Below are 6,000 nucleotides of genomic sequence, written 5' to 3' on the forward strand. Positions count from 1 at the left end.
TGCTCTCTGTCTGTGATTTCTCTCTGTCTGTGATCGCTCCCTCTCTGTCTGTGATCGCCCTCGGTCTGCGATCGCTCTCTGTCTGCGATCGCTCTCTGTCTGCGATCGCTCTCTGTCTGCGATCGCTCCCTGTCTGCGATCGCTCCCTGTCTGCGATCGCTCCCTGTCTGCGATCGCTCCCTGTCTGCGTTCGCTCCCTGTCTGCGTTCGCTCCCTGTCTGCGTTCGCTCCCTGTCTGCGTTCGCTCCCTGTCTGCGTTCGCTCCCTGTCTGCGATCGCTCCCTGTCTGCGATCGCTCCCTGTCTGCGATCGCTCCCTGTCTGCGATCGCTCCCTGTCTGCGATCGCTCCCTGTATGCGATCGCTCCCTGTCTGCGATCGCTCCCTGTCTGCGATCGCTCCCTGTATGCGATCGCTCCCTGTCTGTGATCGCTCGCTGTCTGTGATCGCTCTCCGTCTACGATCGCTCTCCGTGTGCGATCGCTCTCTGTGTGCGATCGCTCTCTGTCTGCGATCGCTCTCTCTCTACGCTTTCTCTCTGTCTGTGATCGCCCTCTGTCTGTGATCGCCCTCTGTCTGTGATCGCCCTCTGTCTGTGATCGGCCTCTGTCTGTGATCGCCCTCTGTCTGCGATCTTTCTCTGTCCGCGATCGCTCTCTGTCCGCGATCGCTCCCTGTCTGCGATCGCTCTCTGTCCGCGATCGCTCTCTGTCCGCGATCGCTCTCTGTCCGCGATCGCTCTCTGTCCGCGATCGCTCTCTGTCTGCGATCGCTCCCTGTCTGCGATCGCTCCCTGTCTGCGATCGCTCTCTGTCTGCGATCGCTCCCTGTCTGCGATCGCTCTCTGTCTGCGATAGCTCCCTGTCTGCGATAGCTCCCTGTCTGCGATAGCTCCCTGTCTGTGATCCCTCTCTCTGTCTGTGATCGCTCTCTGTCTACGATAGCTCCCTATCTACGATCGCTCCCTGTCTACGATCGCTCTCTGTCTACGTTCGCTCTCTGTCTACGATCGCTCTCTTTCTACGATCGCTCTCTTTCTACGATCGCTCTCTTTCTACGATCGCTCTCTGTCTACGATAGCTCCCTGTCTACGATCGCTCTCTGTCTACGATAGCTCCCTGTCTACGATCGCTCTCTGTCTACGATAGCTCCCTGTCTACGATCGCTCTCTGTCTACGTTCGCTCTCTGTCTACGATCGCTCCCTGTCTACGATAGCTCACTGTCTACGATAGCTCACTGTCTACGATCGCTCTCTGTCTACGTTCGCTCCCTGTCTGCGATCGCTCCCTGTCTGCGATCGCTCCCTGTCTGCGATCGCTCCCTGTCTGCGATCGCTCCCTGTCTGCGATCGCTCCGTGTCTGCGATCGCTCCGTGTCTGCGATCGCTCTCTGTCTGCGATCGCTCTCTGTCTGCGATCGCTCCCTGTCTGCGATCGCTCCCTGTCTGCGATCGCTCCCTGTCTGCGATCGCTCCTTGTCTGCGATCGCTCTCTGTCTGCGATCGCTCCTTGTCTGCGATCGCTCTCTGTCTGCGATCGCTCTTTTTCTACGATCGCTCCCTGTCTGTGATCGCTTCCTGTCTGTGATCGCTCCCTGTCTGTGATCGCTCTCTGTCTACGATCGCTCTCTGTCTACGATCGCTCTCTGTCTCCGTTCGCTCTCTGTCTACTATCGCTCCCTGTCTGCGATCGCTCCCTGTCTGCGATCGCTCCCTGTCTGCGATCGCTCCCTGTCTGCGATCGCTCCCTGTCTGCGATCGCTCCCTGTCTGCGATCGCTCCCTGTCTGCGATCGCTCCCTGTCTGCGATCGCTCCCTGTCTGCGATCGCTCCCTGTCTGCGATCGCTCCCTGTCTGCGATCGCTCCCTGTCTGCGATCGCTCCCTGTCTGCGATCTCTCTCTGTCTGCGATCGCTCCCTGTCTGCGATCGCTCTCTGTCTGCGATCGCTCTCTGTCTCTGATCGGTCTCTGTCTGTTTCGGCCTCTGTCTGTGATCGGCCTCTGTCTGTGATCGCCCTCTGTCTACGATCTCTCTCTGTCCGCGATCGCTCTCTGTCCGCGATCGCTCTCTGTCCGCGATCGCTCTCTGTCCGCGATCGCTCTCTGTCCGCGATCTCTCTCTGTCCGCGATCTCTCTCTGTCCGCGATCTCTCTCTGTCCGCGATCTCTCTCTGTCCGCGATCGCTCCCTGTCTGCGATCGCTCCCTGTCTACGCTTTCTCTCTGTCTGTGATTGCTCCCTGTCTGTGATCGCTCCCTGTCAGTGATCGCTCCCTGTCTGTGATCGCTCTCTGTCTGTGATCGCTCTCTGTCTGTGATCGCCTTCTGTCTGTGATCGCTCTCTGTCTGTGATCGCTCTCTGTCTGTGATCGCTCTCTGTCTGTGATCGCGCTCTGTCTGTGATCGCTCTCTGTCTGCGATCGCTCTCTGTCTGCGATCGCTCCCTGTCTGTGATCGCCCTCGGACTGCGATCGCTCTCTGTCTGCGATCGCGCTCTGTCTGCGATCGCGCTCTGTCTGCGATCGCTCTCGGTCTGCGATCGCTCCCTGTCTGCGATCGCTCCCTGTCTGCGATCGCTCCCTGTCTGCGATCGCTCTCTGTCTGCGATCGCTCTCTGTCTGCGATCGCTCTCTGTCTGCGATAGCTCCCTGTCTGCGATAGCTCTCTGTCTGCGATAGCTCCCTGTCTGCGATAGCTCCCTGTCTGTGATCCCTCTCTCTGTCTGTGATCGCTCTGTCTGTGATCGCTCTCTGTCTGCGATCGCTCTCTGTCTGCGATCGCTCTCTGTCTGCGATCGCTCTCTGTCTGCGATCGCTCTCTGTCTGCGATCGCTATCTGTCTGCGATCGCTCTCTGTCTGCGATCGCTATCTGTCTGCGATCGCTCTCTGTCTGCGATCGCTCTCTGTCTGCGATCGCTCTCTGTCTGCGATCGCTCCCTGTCTGCGATCGCTCCCTGTCTACGATCGCTCCCTCTCTACGATCGCTCCCTCTCTACGATCGCTCCCTCTCTACGATCGCTCTCTGTCTACGAACGCTCTCTGTCTACGATCTCTCTCTGTCTGTGATCGCTCTCTGTCTGTGATCGCTCTCTGTCTACGATCTCTCTCTGTCTGTGATCGCTCTCTGTCTGTGATCGCTCTCTGTCTACGATCGCTCTCTGTCTGTGATCGCTCTCTGTCTGTGATCGCTCTCTGTCTGTGATCGCTGTCTGTCTGTGATCGCTCCCTGTCTGTCTGTGATCGCTCCCTGTCTGTGATCGCTCCCTGTCTGTGATCGCTCCCTGTCTGTGATCGCTCCCTGTCTGTGATCGCTCCCTGTCTGTCTGTGATCGCTCCCTGACTGTCTGTGATCACTCCCTGTCTGTCTGTGATCGCCCTCGGTCTGCGATCGCACTCTGTCTGCGATCGCACTCTGTCTGCGATCGCTCTCTGTCTGCGATCGCTCCCTGTCTGCGATCGCTCCCTGTCTGCGATCGCTCCCTGTCTGCGATCGCTCCCTGTCTGCGATCGCTCCCTGTCTGCGATCGCTCCCTGTCTGCGATCGCTCCCTGTCTGTGATCGCTCCCTGTCTGTGATCACTGTCTGTCTGTGATCACTCTCTGTCTGTGATCGCTCTCTGTCTGTGATCGCTGTCTATCTGTGATCGCTCCCTGTCTGTCTGTGATCGCTCCCTGTCTGTCTGTGATCGCCCTCGGTCTGCGATCGCACTCGGTCTGCGATCTCTCCCTGTCTGCGATTGCTCCCTGTCTGCGATCGCTCCCTGTCTGCGATCGCTCCCTGTCTGCGATCGCTCTCTGTCTGCGATCGCTCCCTGTCTGCGATCGCTCCCTGTCTGCGATCGCTCCCTGTCTGTGATCGCTCTCTGTCTGTGATCGCTCTCCGTCTACGATCGCTCTCCGTCTACGATCGCTCTCTGTGTGTGATCGCTCTCTGTCTGGGATCGCTCTCTGTCTGTGATCGCTCTCTGTCTGTGATCGCTCCCTGACTGTGATCGCTCTCTGACTGTGATCGCTCTCTGACTGTGATCGCTCTCTGACTGTGATCGCTCTCTGACTGTGATCGCTCTCTGTCTACGATCTCTCTCTGTCTGTGATTGCTCTCTGTCTGTGATTTCTCTCTGTCTGTGATCGCTCCCTCTCTGTCTGTGATCGCTCTCTGTCTGCGATCGCTCTCTGTCTGCGATCGCTCTCTGTCTGCGATCGCTCTCTGTCTGCGATCGCTCTCTGTCTGCTATCGCTCTCTGCTATCACTCTCTGTCTGCGATCGCTCTCTGTCTGCTATCGCTCTCTGTCTGCTATCGCTCTCTGTCTGCGATCGCTCTCTGTCTGCGATCGCTCTCTGTCTGCGATCGCTCCCTGTCTGCGATCGCTCCCTGTCTGCGATCGCTCTCTGTCTGCGATCGCTCTCTGTCTGCGATCGCTCTCTGTCTGCGATCGCTCTCTGTCTGCGATCGCTCTCTGTCTGCGATCGCTCTCTGTCTGCGATCGCTCTCTGTCTGCGATCGCTCTCTGTCTGCGATCGCTCCCTGTCTGCGATCGCTCCCTGTCTGCGATCGCTCCCTGTCTGCGATCTCTCTCTGTCTGCGATCTCTCTCTGTCTGCGATCTCTCTCTGTCTGCGATCGCTCCCTGTCTGCGATCGCTCTCTGTCTGCGATCGCTCTCTGTCTGCGATCTCTCTCTGTCTGCGATCTCTCTCTGTCTGCGATCGCTCTCTGTCTGCGATCGCTCTCTGTCTGCGATCGCTCTCTGTCTGCGATCGCTCTCTGTCTGCGATCGCTCCCTGTCTGCGATCGCTCCCTGTCTGCGATCGCTCCCTGTCTGCGATCGCTCCCTGTCTGCGATCGCTCCCTGTCTGCGATCGCTCCCTGTATGCGATCGCTCCCTGTCTGTGATCGCTCGCTGTCTGTGATCGCTCTCCGTCTACGATCGCTCTCCGTGTGCGATCGCTCTCTGTGTGCGATCGCTCTCTGTGTGCGATCGCTCCCTCTCTGTCTGTGATCGCCCTCGGTCTGCGATCGCTCTCTGTCTGCGATCGCTCCCTGTCTGCGATCGCTCCCTGTCTGCGATCGCTCCCTGTCTGCGATCGCTCCCTGTCTGCGATCGCTCTCTGTCTGCGATCGCTCTCTGTCTGCGATCGCTCTCTGTCTGCGATCGCTCTCTCTCTACGCTTTCTCTCTGTCTGTGATCGCCCTCTGTCTGTGATCGCCCTCTGTCTGTGATCGGCCTCTGTCTGTGATCGCCCTCTGTCTGCGATCTTTCTCTGTCCGCGATCGCTCTCTGTCCGCGATCGCTCTCTGTCCGCGATCGCTCTCTGTCCGCGATCGCTCTCTGTCCGCGATCGCTCTCTGTCCGCGATCGCTCTCTGTCCGCGATCGCTCCCTGTCTGCGATCGCTCCCTGTCTGCGATCGCTCCCTGTCTGCGATCGCTCCCTGGCTGCGATCGCTCCCTGGCTGTGATCGCTCCCTGTCTGTGATCGCTCTCTGTCTGTGATCGCTCCCTGTCTGCGATCGCTCTCGGTCTGCGATCGCTCTCGGTCTGCGATCGCTCTCGGTCTGCGATCGCTCTCGGTCTGCGATCGCCCTCGGTCTGCGATCGCTCCCTGTCTGCGATCGCTCTCTGTCTGCGATCGCTCTCTGTCTGCGATCGCTCCCTGTCTGCGATCGCTCCCTGTCTGCGATCGCTCTCTGTCTGCGATCGCTCCCTGTCTGCGATCGCTCTCTGTCTGCGATAGCTCCCTGTCTGCGATAGCTCCCTGTCTGCGATAGCTCCCTGTCTGTGATCCCTCTCTCTGTCTGTGATCGCTCTCTGTCTACGATAGCTCCCTGTCTACGATCGCTCCCTGTCTACGATCGCTGTCTGTCTACGTTCGCTCTCTGTCTACGATCGCTCTCTTTCTACGATCGCTCTCTTTCTACGATCGCTCTCTGTCTACGATAGCTCCCTGTCTACGATCGCTCTCTGTCTACGATAGCTCCCTGTCTACGATCGCTCTCTGTCTACG

Source organism: Chiloscyllium punctatum, chromosome 42 (genome assembly GCF_047496795.1).
Source record: "Chiloscyllium punctatum isolate Juve2018m chromosome 42, sChiPun1.3, whole genome shotgun sequence".
In the NCBI taxonomy this organism is placed as follows: Eukaryota; Metazoa; Chordata; class Chondrichthyes; order Orectolobiformes; family Hemiscylliidae; genus Chiloscyllium; species Chiloscyllium punctatum.